The sequence below is a fragment of the Nothoprocta perdicaria genome, unplaced genomic scaffold (genome assembly GCF_003342845.1).
Source record: "Nothoprocta perdicaria isolate Ctin4 unplaced genomic scaffold, notPer1 scaffold_4, whole genome shotgun sequence".
NCBI classification, from domain to species: Eukaryota; Metazoa; Chordata; class Aves; order Tinamiformes; family Tinamidae; genus Nothoprocta; species Nothoprocta perdicaria.
The window spans coordinates 10,168,869-10,184,278 of NW_020455643.1; the positions used below are offsets into that span (position 1 = coordinate 10,168,869).

General features: G+C 43.4%; 1 long non-coding RNA gene across 1 annotated transcript; it reads left to right on the plus strand.

Moving 5' to 3' along the window:
* The first annotated feature begins 10,617 nt into the window (after positions 1–10,617).
* LOC112952448 lies at positions 10,618–14,909 on the plus strand. The gene is made up of 3 exons (XR_003250378.1): positions 10,618–10,727; positions 12,122–12,311; positions 14,181–14,909. It is a non-coding gene; the product is annotated as an uncharacterized LOC112952448 (long non-coding RNA).
* The last annotated feature ends 501 nt before the right edge of the window (positions 14,910–15,410 follow it).

Here is a 15,410-nt window from a genome sequence, read left to right on the forward strand (position 1 = left end):
AGACAGCCAAGCTGTGGGCAGCCCAGCTGGCAAATGGGAGGTGACAGAAACCATTTCCTCTCACTTGGGTGAAACTGGCTGATGATGCCTCATTTATCAACAACCCTGTTCTTTCATGACCAACTCTGCAGAATGCTCTAACTTTTTAAGTAAGACAACATTAGACAGAGACTCCAGGGTTCATGATGCTGTTGTCATTGCACTGTCATGCAAGTATCTGGGAGAGTAAGGGTCCTTAGAGTTCTTGCTCTAGTTTTTCATAACATTTGGTGGCTTTTCTTAAGGCCCTTCTTCCTGGATTTGTGTTATTGCATGAATGTTTTTATTTATTTTTGGAGAAAGGGCTTTTAAGCTGCGTAATTACTGARAAAAAGCTTGATCCTTAAAGGCTCCCCAAAGTAAATAAATTAAAAGAACCACTTGAAAAATTATCTTTAAGCTAATGATAGGGAAGTGATGACTTGGGGCCTCTGAACTGCAGGAGTCAAACAACACTGCTTCTACTTCCTTAAGCAACTTTTGCTTAAAGGATTTGCATGAGATTTCTCCAGATGATTAAGGATCCACAATGTTTTATTCACACACAACCCAAGATTATCAGCACTGTTTTACATTTCAAACCTACACCACTGCCAAGTCTTCCGCAGCCCGTGGAAGCACTCAGTGCCGCCTGAGGCTATTCCTGGGGAGGGTGTCACAACTATTATTGCTTGTTACCCTTATTCACTCCCCTTTGGCTTGAATGAAATGCTAATGCCTGCTTCGGGTGCTGCCTTTGCTGGCTCATTCGCCTTGGGACCCCTTCTTCCATGCTCCCAAGCACTGTGGCAAGTGACGGTCTCTGCATGAGTCAGTGCTGAAACAGTTCTTGCCCTGAAATTTCAGATTTTAACCAAAGAAGGGACTGCAACCCAACCATGGCCAGAGCATTTCTTGGATATACACCAACATCTAGGGAGCAGTGTCCATGACATCCGTGGCTAGCAGGGATKAAAGCACACCTTAATTTCTGGTCACTTACCCAAGGAGAGGTCYACTGTATCTGTAAGCTGTAAGGTCCTGACTGCTGCATTTTGCTCAAGTCAAAGTGTTTGCATCGGTAAGTGGTTTAGCCATTTGAATGAAATACATGGAGTCTCCTGTGTCTCCTGCTGCATAGTTAGTGCACAGCAAAGAGGGCCGTATATTAAAATGGTGAGACTGTTTAAGCACTGTGTAATTAACTCCTGTCTATTTAACCAGACAGCTRAAGCAAGTTAATTCAGTGTCAGTTAGGAGACTTATTAAGTACCTGTAGTTTTTTTAACAATTTACTGGTCCATCATTAACTACTCCTAGATTATCTTGTCAMATTGATCCTTAAATGCCTCAAAAATTCATTATTATACAGACTCAATGTATTAATAGAAATATAATTAAGTATTTTTCACTTATGCAATCTGTAGTTTATTACCTGCACGCTGATTTATCTCCAAGGCATTTACTAAACCTTGGCTGTAGCCTATTCACAATCAATACAAGCCCAGGAGTCAATAAATGTCTTATTAGATCCAAACAAGTTGTTTAATTGGAAGAACGTGTGAAGTTCCATTCTGGATCTCCAGTGAGTTTGATAAGGGAAGGATAATCTTATAATTGCCACATAAACAAATTATAGTTTCTGTTTCATGGCTATACCAGACTCACTGAAAAAAAAAAAAAAAAAGCTTTTTTTGGTCTAATTTTGTTGACTGTTTGGTTTGGATTCTGCATAGTTCCTCAACTCTTAGAATCTGCCTAAACTGGTCATACTGTGATGGTGAGTAGGTACAAGTCTGAATCACAGGCCTTACTTTATATTTAAAGACAGAGTTAAATCCTGTTGTCCTGAAAAAAAAAAAAAAAAAAAAAAAAAAGTAGCCTTATGATCCCCATAAACTTGTAACCTTTGAACTTTGCAAATCATGTGGATTTTTCTGAGACTTTACAAGTTACTACTTTGAATTATAAGAACCTTTTTTTTTTTCTCCTTTTTAATAGGAGGGAAAAAATCTTTCTTCTAATCTGAATAACTAAAAAGATGGGATGAGATGACAACTTCAGACTKGCTGTACTGCTGAAGTTGAGAGACCCAGTGTACAGCTGCATTTAAAGACACCAGGTTGCAATTAAGATACGTTATCGCTAGTTAGTACATATTAGGATTAACCGACCTGCAGATAAACTAAGATATTGATCTAAGATAAATCTGAGGGGGGGGGGGTGTTAAGAGGCTTGCTGTGCAGCTGGGGGGGGGGGGGGGGGAAGAGGGGGGAAAAAAGGGGGGGGGGGGGGGGGGGGGGGTGGGGGGGGGGGGGGAAGACTTGATGGAAAAAGGTGAGCTGAGTTTGTCTGGGCTCAGCTGTGGCTGCTGGCTAATGCTGCTGCTGTGGCCAAATGGGGGGTCTGTCTGCCTTCTGGATTTGCTGTGTAGAGTCCTGCTTGTGGTTGTGTTGCTTTCTTGGTCAGGTCTAAGAGCTAGGGAATTTTTATTAAGATGGATTTATGTTTGTGAATGTGTGTATATGTGAAATTCACAATTCAAGAATAAATGGTAAAGAAGCTGAACCATTCCAGATAAGAGCTTCATAAATCCTTGGGACCAGAGAGCTTCATTTAAAAGACATTTTAAAAAGTTAAACTTAAAAAAATGCCGTCAGGGACTTAAGCATTCCTCTGCTCTTCAGTCCTTTCTGAAATAACTACACTGTGATGAAGAAGTTACTTCAGTGTTTTGGGGCACAGCTTGGATTAAATCAATGTTTTAAATGGCATGTCAACACTTTTGTCATGCTCTTTGTCACTGTGACTTTATTGTGAGGTTGAGGATGACTGTATTGCTCTCTTAAGCTTTACTCTCTTATGCTCAGTGGTACGTGGTACTTTTTCTGGATGGAGGGAGGAAGCTGAGGAAGTATCTGAGGAGTGTGTTTGCCCTGGAGTTAAGCTGGTGCTAATCAGGAACAAGCTAGCAGATATATGCATGGATGCAGACTAGGCTCTGACCTGGGAGTATTTTGTGCCTAGGCTTTAGTTTTTTTCCCCTCCAATTTCAGGCAAATTAAGCTTTGTTTTTCATACTTAATATATTTTGACTGTTTTGTTTTCAAAGCTGATATCCTACTGTTTGGATTCTGTGAGGAGCTGGTTAGACTGAAGTGCAGCRTTCCTGGGGGAGAGAGTTCCCAGCAAGCGTGTTTGTGTGTGTGCACAGCCTCGGTGTTTGCCAGTCCTGTCTATAAAGATGGTCCTGTTGCTTCAGAATCAACAAAAAGGGCTGAATTTTGATCTGAAATACTTGGGCAATTCTAGGGAAGTGATTTGGACTGTGGGAGTGGATTTGATGGCAAATCCTGAGCTGATATCTGCAGGGCATTTTTCTGTGTGCCGTACCTATAGATAACCTCATCATTGTCAGCATATGGACCTATACAAGTCCGAATCAGGAGTGCAAAACACCCATAAAATTCATAAATGTCTAGTACGAACCTCTGCTGGTTTGAAGATATTTTCCTGCTTCATCATACTCTGAGCTTTATAGCWGTTAAAGCTGAACCAAACTTCTCTGAAAAGTCTGAAATGCTTCAGTAACTTTTGTTTTTCCTCATGCTTCTGCACTTGGCTTCTGGCAAGGGCCGAAAGCAGCAGTGAGTCACTCAGTGAAGTCTGTTTTGTCAGCATCTCGCTGGCCTGAGCAGCAAGGTCTCCAAATGTGAAGGTACTGTCCAGTGTGGGACTCCCATGGTTAAACTGAGATGTGCAGCTCTAAGGATTTGGGGCAGTAGGAAGCAAGGAGATTGGGGCACAGGAGGCAAGGAGTTCTCAGTAAGAGATATTTAGTTATGTGTGTTTGAAGTGCAGACTAAATGACAACTATTTCCTCTGCGAAACACCAAGTTAGTGCCKCTTTGCTTAAAAGAGGCACTTGTGTAGGTTCCTCCACAAACTCTAGATTTGGCAAATGGGTGTTTCCAAGGGGTGATAGAGTGTGAGACTTTGCAAAGGAAGTCAGATAGGAGTTCACCCTGTGTGAATTCGAGTACTCTCTTTCATGTTTTCAGATGAGGAAGAAAAAAATCAGCGAAAGATGCAGAAGGGAAGGAGCTGGGTCCCTTTGATATTTGCCAGCTATGCAGTGACTGCCTTGAAAAAGTCAGTGCTTGTTAACACTTCCTACGTGGTGGGATGTGGCACACCACACTTTTCACCCCATGCACAGAAGAGGAAATAGCTGATAACTGTGATAGTTTGTTGTTGGGGCTACCTCACTCTAGTTATCTAAACTGCTATAAAATATGTCAAGGTGAAGAAAGGCCCTTTGCATTTCAGTTGCGTGCTAAATACTGCTCTGYTTCCTGTATTCTGACACTATCTGTTATTGCTCCTCACTTTCAAGCTGCTACTGAGTTTTTGCCCTGAAATAATGGTATTTTAGTTCCGAAAACGGCAGTTCCTGACATGTGAATGGCCATAAGCCCTATGCTCCCCCAGCCGACCTCTCCATTAGTATTTCTTTTACAGCTGTCCCTACCTTTGTGTTTGCAGATGATTCTGGGCACCATCTGGGAAAATTTGTTCTTTGTTAAATTCCCTTTTATTCCCCTTGGGATATGTATTTAAGGCAGGAGATGCTGAAGGATACACTGAGGTTTGTAAAAGCGGCTTGAAATAAAGATGTAGGAGGAAAAGCACTCAAGCTGTTTTTCTGCTTTTGCAATTGAAGGAAACTCATGATATAGCAAATTTCAAATGGCCTGAGAAATTCTGCCGTCTACTTCAACATGGAACGATTAGGCCAGCAACAGGGGGAGCAGCTGTTCAGCCACTGTATAATTGACATTGCTGATAATGACCCTGGATTCATAATTAGGGTTCATGAGGATCAGGAAAACAAAAACAAAANAAAAAAAAAAAAAAAAAAAAAAAAAAAAAAAAAAAAAAAAAAGAAGAAGAAAACTTAAAAAAAAGGACACAAGCAACTGTGTGAGTGAGCATGTTGGACGGCAGATGAAGGCTGAAAAAAAAAAAAAAAAAAAACCAAAAAAAAAAAAAGAAGAAGAAAACTTAAAAAAAAGGACACAAGCAACTGTGTGAGTGAGCATGTTGGACGGCAGATGAAGGCTGAAGAACTATCTGTCATGTGTCCCCACAGCGGGTGAGATGTGGACGCTTTTGCTGGGAAAGGTTCCAGGTCTCTCTCAGTGAGCTTCTCAGTTGAGAAGTGGACCAGAAGTGATGATGTTTAGGAGGAGGCCAAGGAGGTTTGGCATTAGAATGGCTATATATTAGATACATATATATATATTTTGATCCCTCTGGGAGTGAATGAGATAGTTTGTGCCAGCAACACCAAATCTGCAGCAGGGCACATATGACTGGTTGGCTCCCAGTATAATCAGTACTTAAAAAAAATTGTGGGCATGCACTGCATGTGGATACCTCCTTTATCATATGTATTTTAGTGCTTAGAGTTTGATTCCCACCTGGAATTGGTCACTGTGGTTTCCTTTCCCCACTCAGTGGGTTGTTTGGGTATAATTCTTCATCCTTTCCTGAAGTTCTTTAGTATCTTCCTCCATTTCTCTTTCTAGCAAAAATATATTTCAGGAAGTTCCATAATTGCACATGTCTATATGGTGAGGTTTGGCACACTTAACTCAATCTGAGGTTGGCTTCCTTTTCTTCCCTTTAACTTACAGTATTTAAATYGGGTTTCAAAAAACTGAGAAAACTTATCCTGCTGGGCCACATCAGTCTAGAATCACAATTTCTTAGCAGTTGACAAAGAAAATACATTGCATTTTGTGCAATGTGGGGAAGCTGTCTTTGGGAATCCCAAGGCATTCCTATGTATGGAGAATACGTCCTTTGGTTTGCATGCAGGAGGTCTTGAGCATCAAATGGTTCAAAACCAGTACTTGACCGCCTTTTTTTTTTATTATTATTATTATTTTTTTTTTCTTGGTTTCTGCTCTATTTAGTCTGAGGACCCAGTGGCCCTTCAAGAAGCTTCATTTTTCTTTAATGAATGAGTTTGTGTGTGTTTGGGAAAGTGCCAGCCCTGTTTTCCTAACTAATGAAACCTAATGCATTAGAATGTAAATCTGGATGAGTTTAAGTCCAGAATTAGTGTTGCATTCCTGGAGGGSGTCACAAGCCTTTATTTATTTATTTTTACTGTGGGATAGACATCTAAATCTATTCTTTTCAGATCTACCTCGAAATTCCATTAAATGACTGCTTTCATGAGACTATTTCTTATTCAGAAGACCTCCTATACCTTAAGAAGATGGAGCTTATCAAGCTAGACTTGGGGTCTTTTGTGATGAAATTAAAATATGATCGATAAAGATATTTGGTGGTTTTGACACTCATATTTGTTCTGTATAACATCTAAGAAACTAGAGTGATTCAAAATCAATGTGGCAGAGTAGAAGTCTTGGAATCATATCCCAAAATGTGATTCCTTTGTAAACAGGAAATCATAACTGAGGGGGAGTATTTCTCATGGGCTTTGTGAGATTGTTTTAGGACCCTATGATCAAACTTTTTAAGAATGACCAAGAAGAAAACAGAAAATCGGTGGTTAGAATGGCACATGACATAAAAGTGTGAGGTAGAGGTGGGGGGGCCAAGAAAAGAGGCTCAGTGGCTGGTGCACAGCAATCTGGACCACTCTGTGAGCTGGGCAGGCCAAACTGCTCTCCAGAGTGACCCAAAGCCCAAACAGAAAAGGTCTGGCTATGACCAATTTCCTTCTGCTGCAGCTATTTACACAGAGCTGCTGGTGCAGTCCAAGAGCACATGATCCTCCGGGGAAAGCAGAAGAAACAGTGATAAAATATTTGAACTGCAGCTGTCCCTTATGAGTAGCGTAATGATTAAATAGAAAACAGTGTAAGGATGCCAGGGTTCCTGTTAAAGAAGCTTTGCAGTCTCTTTAGAAGAGGAGTCACTAGTGTAAAGAAAGGCGTTACCAGTTTTGGACAGCACTGTACTAATGAGAAGTTTAAGAAGCTGTTCAGAGCATGTGGAGGACGAGGTTGTAGGCAGGATGCCATGAGGTCCATGACTTCCTACATAGTCAGTGAGRGAGCTGGTTACCTCCCAAGGGTAGAGCAGGTAAATAGTAGTTGCATCTAACAGGAATATCCCACCAATTATGTTTCCGCTTGAAAAATCTATTGGGGAGGAAAAAAAAAAAAAGTTGCAGATATTGCATGCAGATGTTGCACTGGAGAGCAATCTGTAACAGTGAAGATTTCTCAAGGAGGAAGTGTTAAGGTTGGTCCTAACCAGGCTGAGTGCTCCCATCAGGATGAATAAAGCCACCATCCAGAGAAATAGCTGGAACAGTGACATGGATATCCTAATGGCATGTGAAAGATCTTTCTGGACAATCTTACTGTATTGTTCACCTACCCAAACACATCTCTTCATTGTGATGCGGACTCCAGTGTATGCCTTCATTCAGACAAACCAAGGTTCACTTCTCTCAAACATCCAACCACCTTCCCATGGCATCCTGACACCCCAGCAATTGCACCCCAGTTTGTTCAACGGAGAGGTCTGTACAATGAGGTGGCAGGTCTGTTCTGCAGGCTGGATGCTCAGCTCTGGGAGCTGCCTGTTTCAAGCTTGGTCACATACATTTTGAAATCAGACCTGAGATGGCTAATCCTAGCATGCCCCTCTTGGTGTTTTCCTGTTTATGCTCTCAGTGCAAAGTCAATGGGTGGAGGTGAGACTGAGTCTTGGACGGAGCAGTGGAAGCTAAATGTGGCGTCTGAGGGGATAAACAGACAGGATTAAACACCACACAGGTTGCAGAGCTGAACTAGTGCCATTAGTGGAAAGAGTGAAATGATAGTGCTATCTATTTCTAAATCTAGATTTAAGTGCTGCTGGAAGGAAGCAGGGCAGAATCTCCTGCACTGGACAGGACTACTGCCCTGCTTCCAGAGCTCTCCAAAATACTCTTTGGTCAAAACAAACACCTAGATGAACCCTGTAATGACCTGCATGTTCTGCTGTACAGGATTATTTTAGCACTGGATAAAGGCCTGACYTAGCTCTGCCAGGAGGCACACGGGGTCAAGGCAAGGGGGTAGCCCAGGTTGGCTTGTTCAAGGTCTGCAACCTCTCCAAGTGAGACCACATGGCATCAGTTGAGGGGYGAATGTGAGTCCATACATCGATTATAAAACTTGCTTGGTGGCCCTGGCTCTGCAAAGGTGGTGTCCCTTGTGCAGCCACTGCCCGTGATGGATGTGGCCTCTTCCTCCATGCCTGCTGGCTACAGAAGAGTCATCTGAGGCTGCACGGGCAACATCATCCCTTGCCTGAATATGATGGGGGTATTTGAAGAATGGGGAGGCCAGGCTGGCTTTCCGGGCCTGAGGAAGTTTGTTGTTTTTTTCTTTTTTTTCCTTTTTAAGAGCTTAGTTCTGTTTAATTTTGCCTTTAAAGGGTGAAGAGGGGAACAAAACAGCTTTCAGGGAAAAAAAAAACCCAACAGCTTGGGCTCCAGGAGCCAGATCTGCACATGAGAACCGTCCGCGTGTGGGGGAGGGCTCCGTCAGATCCCAGTGTGCCCACGGAGCAGGAATTTGCTGCCTTCCGAAAAGCCGCAGAGCTCCGACCCCATTTGAAAGAGTAACATCTTTGATGATTTAAAAAAAAAGGGGGGAAAAAAACCCCAGCACACAGCCAATAAAAAGCCTCAGACATACAGGATCCCATTCATGGTGGGAGGGATTTAGTGGAAGTATTTTCCTTCTTTAAGGCTTGGCACAGCCTTAAAGGAGTCTCTTTAAAAGCTTCCAGAGCCGATTATATTTTGGATTGTGTTTCAGATCCCCCCCTCCCCCAGCTCTTTTGGTGGGTCCTCAAACAAGTTCCCAGAATAAATTAGACATAACGGTAGAAGGATTTGTTTTTCTTGAGGAGGAGGAAGGAATAAATGACACCAAATTCTGTAATGGAAAAAAAAAAAAAAAGAAAAAAAAAAGAGAAAAAAAAAGAAAAAAAAAATGTGTATCGGAAACTGCTGCTGAGTGAGTCATGCTGCCGGACAAACGGAACCTCACTCATCATCACTCCATCTTCATCCTCCTCCTCTGGTGAGAGAAAAAAAGGTCTTGGAAATAGATCAGCTTCTCCCCCCACAACCTCACTTCTCTTGTGGCATCTGCACGCAGGGAAGCAGTCCAAGCCACAGGGATGGCTTCATGTGCTGCTTTTTTTGTTGTTGTTGTTGTTTTGTTTTGTTTTAATAGCCAACTAGGAAAAGCCTCCGAGGTGACCTTGGAAAAATGTATGCACCAAAGGAAAAAGTTGTGGAGGGGTGTGCTGGCATCTTTGCGTGTTTTATGTTTGGAGGCTTTTTCCTTTTTTCCCTAATATTATTTTTTTTCCAAATTTCCACTGAAATAAATTTGAAAGTTATTATTATTTTTTTTTACGAGTGAGAAGAGAGGGGAGGATGCGCCGTGCGAAAGGCAGAGTGAGCCGGGCACAATTCCGACTTAAATAAATGCTGCGTCATAAAAGTATAAAGGGTAACGCAGGGGGAAGGGTGGGATGCAAAAAATCGCTCCACTTCTCCTCTCTCTGGGAGAGTAATTAGCATTTTTATGAAGAATATAAACTGTATACAAATTGAGTATGTTTTTAATGTTTTTACTACCATGAAGATGGGGAGGGCCTTTCCCCTGGCCAGAAGACCTTCTGCAAATGCTTGGCACTGGCTGCCAGAGAACTACTTGAAACGCTGCCTTTTTGGTTGCCAGCTCCAGCCAGCCCTGCTGCGGGAGAGGAGAGCTATTTGCTAGCAGCAAGCTGCTCTCGGTTTGGGGAGAGTAGGGCTAGGTGGGTAGTTTGGCATTGTTCTTCCTCAGATAGAGACCCCACGTCCGTCCAGGTTGTTGGYCACTCGTTGTTCACCCACAGGTTACTCCTGCGCCACCACCACCTTGGTGCCAACTTGGGTTAGTGTATGGTATGAAAACGGCTGTGAGGAAGCGTAATGTCCCCTTTCACACTTCTGTGGTTTCTGTCCCACAGTGTGGCCGTGATCAGGGTGGCAAGAAGAGGAAGGGACATCTCCCCGAAAGCTGCTTGGGGTAAGTCTGGAGGAGATGAGCAATGCTCACGTGTGCTGCAGATCCCATRGGCATGAGGTGCCACTGTAGTGAGAGCGGGGAGGATGTTAAAAGCTTGRAAACCTGGCTGATGGTGGCAGCTCCCGAGCTCCTGGCCTGAGGGGACCTGGAGGAGCTCATTGCTTGCACTCTTGCCCTCATGCCATCCCCACACCGTGCTGTGGCAGCACACACGGCACGATGCTCGCCCTGCACCCCATGGTATGTGCTCAGCCAAGGCAGCAGTGCAGATCCCGGCACACAAACACTTATGGGAAGAAGAGCAAGAAGCCCTGGCTGAGTTGTCCCAGCTGAGGCCTGTGAGTAATTGCTGGGCAAGAAATGACTTTCAGCTGGACCGTGGTAACCATGGGTGGTGCTGCCCTGCAGGATGGCTGCAGGCAGCTCAGCTCTATTTAAGGCAGTATCTGCAGCTCCTTGGCTGTTTAGGAATGGGAATACTTTGGGGGTAAGCTTTAGTGCTGGCCTTCAGGCTGAGCTGCTTGTGCCTTAGGCCTCTGTGGACGCTGTGCCTGTGCTGGCCGTCCTGGGAACGTCTTCCTTACTGTAAGTGCAAGGACTCACCCTTTTCTCCCCACTTCTCTGSCCCCCTGCTTTCATTCCAAAGGAAAGCAATCATAGTATCAAGTGTTTCCTAATAACTTTTTAGCCTGATGACTAATTTCTAAGCCATGCTGGTTGAGGGGTAATATTCAGATATTAAGAAGCCATGCTGTGAAATAGGACCTTTTTCATTTGAGCACTTATTTATGCTTTGGCTTATGGAAAAGCTGAAGCAGAAGCTGGTAATRTATCAGACACCAGAGAATCTGTGCGGGAGAGTGGCTTTCTGAATATCCCAGTTTCAGGAAAGTCTCTGTTTGGAGCTTATGTATCTAAGAGCCTGAAATCAGTCAAATGCAAGGTAGAAATCCATAGGAAAATGGACTCTGCTGGAGTTAATGTTTGTGGCCTTGCATTGCTTGCTAGGGAGGGAGGCCTAAGCAATCCTCTCTGACAACCCTCATCCTACCCTCGGGAAGACTATTAGGTTTCAATGTAGACTCTGCAGATGGGCCTCAAATGAACTGGAGGACTTGTGAAAAACACAAGGAAGTCAGATGTGGGTTTGGATCCCAAAATTCCCCTTCCTAGCGAGAAGTCATATGAGTGCCATTTCAGAGGCTTTCAGCACTGACTGGCTAGACACTCCCTGCGGTGTCCCCATTTTCAGTGCCGCCGTGTGGAGATGGGCTCTGAGGTGCTGTCTTGGATGTGAGAAGCCCTGCTCCAGGCTGGACTTGCGTTGTCCAACTCGGACTGCAGGGCTGACACGTATAGCTGCAATTGTCAATAAGGATTTGGGATGGTGGCGGAGGGAGGGGGAGTGGGCAAGAACAGACTGAAATGAGCCTTCTGTATAAATCAGCTATAAATGTGCTGTATAAAATGCCGGTCTAGGTTTTGAACCTAGAATTTTCTTTATGTGCATTGACACTGTCTTGTTATTAAAGCCTCATGCAGAGCCTTTTACTGTGTTAGTCATAGCTTGAATCCTTTATGTTCCCTTTTCTAATGGCAAGTATTATCCAGCGAGCCTTGTTATAGTGCGGTCTTTGGAGGGTGTGGAAGTTAGTAATGATGGTGCCTGAATGCTGTTCCAGAGATCACTGCTACAATTCACAGCAGATAATAGGAGCCACAGCCAGACAGATAATAGAACTGACTGAGATCCATTTATTGCTAAGAAACTGTCTGAATATTTGTACATAGCCGAAGCCACTCCACCCTCCTTCATCACATTTCCCAGGAAAGAAGGGGGGAAGGCAAAACAAAACACAAGCTTAGGGGAGAAGGAAGAGTTCTGTAAACTCCTATGTGTTCATAACTCTTTCTCTAGCCTTTGTCTTCACTGAGCCTGAACAATGTAGGTTGCTAATGTGTTTATGCTCTGCCTATAGATTTGGAGGTGTGAGAAGACCGCAGAGAAGAAGTGGTGGCATTGGGAGCTGACCCCAGCCTGGTCATTTCCTGTGTTAGCATCTGACCACAGATCCATCTTCCTTCCAGACAAACGAGCAGTATGATGTTAAGGCTTCTTTGATGGACTTCAGGCAAAGGCTGAAGACAGGAAGGAAGAAAATAGCCAAGGTAGAAAAGCTTGACCTAATTTACAGCAGTGCGGATTATCCCTTGCAAGTCTTAATGTGCCTCTTAGCTTTGCAAGACCTAACCTCCTATCTGGAGAGAACCTGTGTGGTAGTAGAGAAGTAGTGGTTTAGGCCAGTCTGTGCGTCTGCATCATGTGTTATCTCTTAGTGGTAATGGCAAGCATGCAGGTGAAGAGGATTAGGGCCCTAATTGCCAACAAGGACTCCTGGGTTCTCTTCCTGACTTTGAATAGATGTGTGGCATTAGGCAAGTTGTACCGCCTTCTCTGCGCTTATGTCCATATGGGACGTCTATGTGCCGTCTGAATGGTGACTTGGGACTGCTAGGTAATGCATATGATAGAGGTGGGTAATAACAGCTTTTCCTGAACCTCCCTGATTGTAAATGTGTGAATGTGTAGTGGCAGATCGTGTAGTTGGGTCTTTGCTCCCCCAAGTATGACAGGAATACAGCTCTGGGAAACCAGGTCCCCTCTGTGCTACCCTGGGTAGCAAAACCTGAGAAGTAAGCGAAAGTGCCAGGTAAAAGCAGGAACTAGAAATATCCAGCAAAGACTTCTCCAATCTATTCCTTCTTTCATTTTGTCTTTTTCTGGAGATCAGAGGTTATGAGTACTAGATATTTAACAGATCTGTAGCAAAGCTCTTTGAGAAGTTTTCAGTATCTTGAGTAGATTAATGAAGTCATGTTGTTTTCCAGCTGGTTAGAAGAAATCTTTGTCTTGGATAGACTTCCTCTTAAGTGAGATTGTTTTCCCCTGGGAGGTTATGGGGATTAGGCTTGTGCTAGCAGCAAATACTTCTAGTCTTCAAGTATTTCCTGAAGTTTCCATGGAAGGAGGGATGGAATTGCTGTTTTCCAAACTTCTACAGTACGCTGAAGTGAAAAGCCAGGGCTTCAGGACCCTTGGATTGATCTCAGAGTCCTTTCAACTGAAAGGTCCCATCAATACTCTGGAAAAAGGTTCCCTCCTCCCTGTCCCTCCAGGCTCTCTATATGTTAAATGTGGCACTCGGGCTCCAGAGTAGGTATTAAGCTGAAAACATGTTCTTCACATTAGATACAGAAGCAGGAATTTCTTGGACTAGGTACAAAAACAATGACTAGATAGAAATTCTTCTCGGAATGATATTTAAACTATCCCAGAGGAATGAGTCTAGGAACTACAGTATGTAGGGTTTTTTCTACTTGAAAAAGTATTACTAAGATGTTTACTGAAGGATGCACTGAGGTCCCATCTTTCAGAATAAGTGGCCATTTTATTTCCATGCTAGGAGATGGTCAGTCTGCATCCTGGTTTCTATTTGAAATCACAGRAACTTGGGTACCCAAGTCCCTGGGGCACTTGAAAAGTTTTTCTTTGGCATGTAAATCTAGGCCCAGCAGGAAGTAGGGGAAGGAAGGAAAAGAAACTGTAATTTTTAAAAACCAGGGAGGTGAAAAAACCTCCCTAATCCTCAAGCCGATGGCCTGTGCTTTCCTTGTGACCATGAAGGTCTGAGCTCTAACAGTAGTTGTGACTGTGAATAAGTTGTAGGCCACGGGCTGGTTCTTGCAATTGTTTTCCGCTTTTGCAGGATAGGTAAATCAGTTCTTGGAAATACAGAAAGCTCATCCTGTGTGTCAGGGGTTGTTAGAACATACATGTGTTGCTGGCTCCTAAAGCGATTCTTTTCATCAGAATCAGAGTGCCTCAAAGGCAGGAGGGGAGGTGTACTGGGGCAGAGGAAGGCCAATTTCCCATGTGGTTCTTGTGTGAACCCAGAACTAGCATGAAGCAGCTGTAAGTCTTAAGGTAGATTAGGTTTCCTGACAAAATGAGTGTGTTTTTTTCTTTCCTTTAACAAGGTGTGAGTTAAGAAGGATCTGCGTGTGAATATCAGCAAGACCGTTTTCTTAAAATGCACCCTCCTGCTGCTCACCTTGCATGATCAATGTCTCCTGCTAACAAGAGTAAAGTGAGATCATATCAGTATTGCTATCACAAATACAAAATTAGAACAAAATCCTAGTTAAAATACAGGACCTGAGCATGGACATGCCTGAAAAGATGAACCCAGAAAGCTCTGTGAAGTATGGCTGCCTGGAGAGTTATGAACTCCCCTTGGGAATTGTGCCTTGAGCTGTTAACTACAAAACCCTTCGCTTGCATTGTCTACCAAATGCATGTATAGTTCAAAACAGCTATCTGAAAATCATCTCTAATTTTGTTGGGCTGAAAGTAAGAATCTGTTTCCCTCTTATATTGAATCTGTCAAATTACTTGAGCATGAAGAATAAGCAGTAAGTTGTAATAAAGCAGGTATGATGAGCTTGAAACATTGTGCTTTGCCTTCCACCATCAATATAATGGCTATAAATTGTTGCTTAAGCCATGACAAATATATCTGAATATGTGCTTTCACGAATCTGCGATGATGTATGGAGACAATGCATAAAGAATTGGGGTCTATTACAGTTCACAGATAGCAAACAGGAGTGGTTATAGGTTTAATGGATGATTGAGCAACGTTTCAAAGGTGTTTTACCTTTTCTTGCCTGTCCATTTACATCAAGGCCAAGACAGCAGACTGAAATCGGCTCCAATGCAGTTAGCTGTACAAGGTAGTTGGAGGATATGGTAGCTTACAAGTGAACAGCAAGAAAATCAAAGGCTGTGWTAACAGCCAGCCTGAATGGTCTTGCAGCAGAATCCTTATGTCCATCAAGGTTTTGAAGCTGGGAAATCTGTGTCTGCAACATGACCTATGGTGTGATCCACTGAGATGCTTATCTTAAAGCTCCTGGCAGTTGTGCTATACCCCGCTGCCTAGTGACTTATCTACAAGCTGGACATCAAGCCCAGACTCAGCTAACTATACAGTTTTGCTCTTGGGCACTCTCTAGTTTTGTTGAATTCTGGAGGACTTGGCCCTTCTGTTGCTCGTGTCTTCCCTGTTAGCCATTACACTTAGAGCAAACCTCGGTGCTGTGGGAGGAAGGGTCTGAGCAACAGGAATGAACTGGGGTGGTCTGAAGTATTCTTGGAAAAAGTATATCCATGATTTCCTGAATTTATAACATGATGAAGCTGACCTC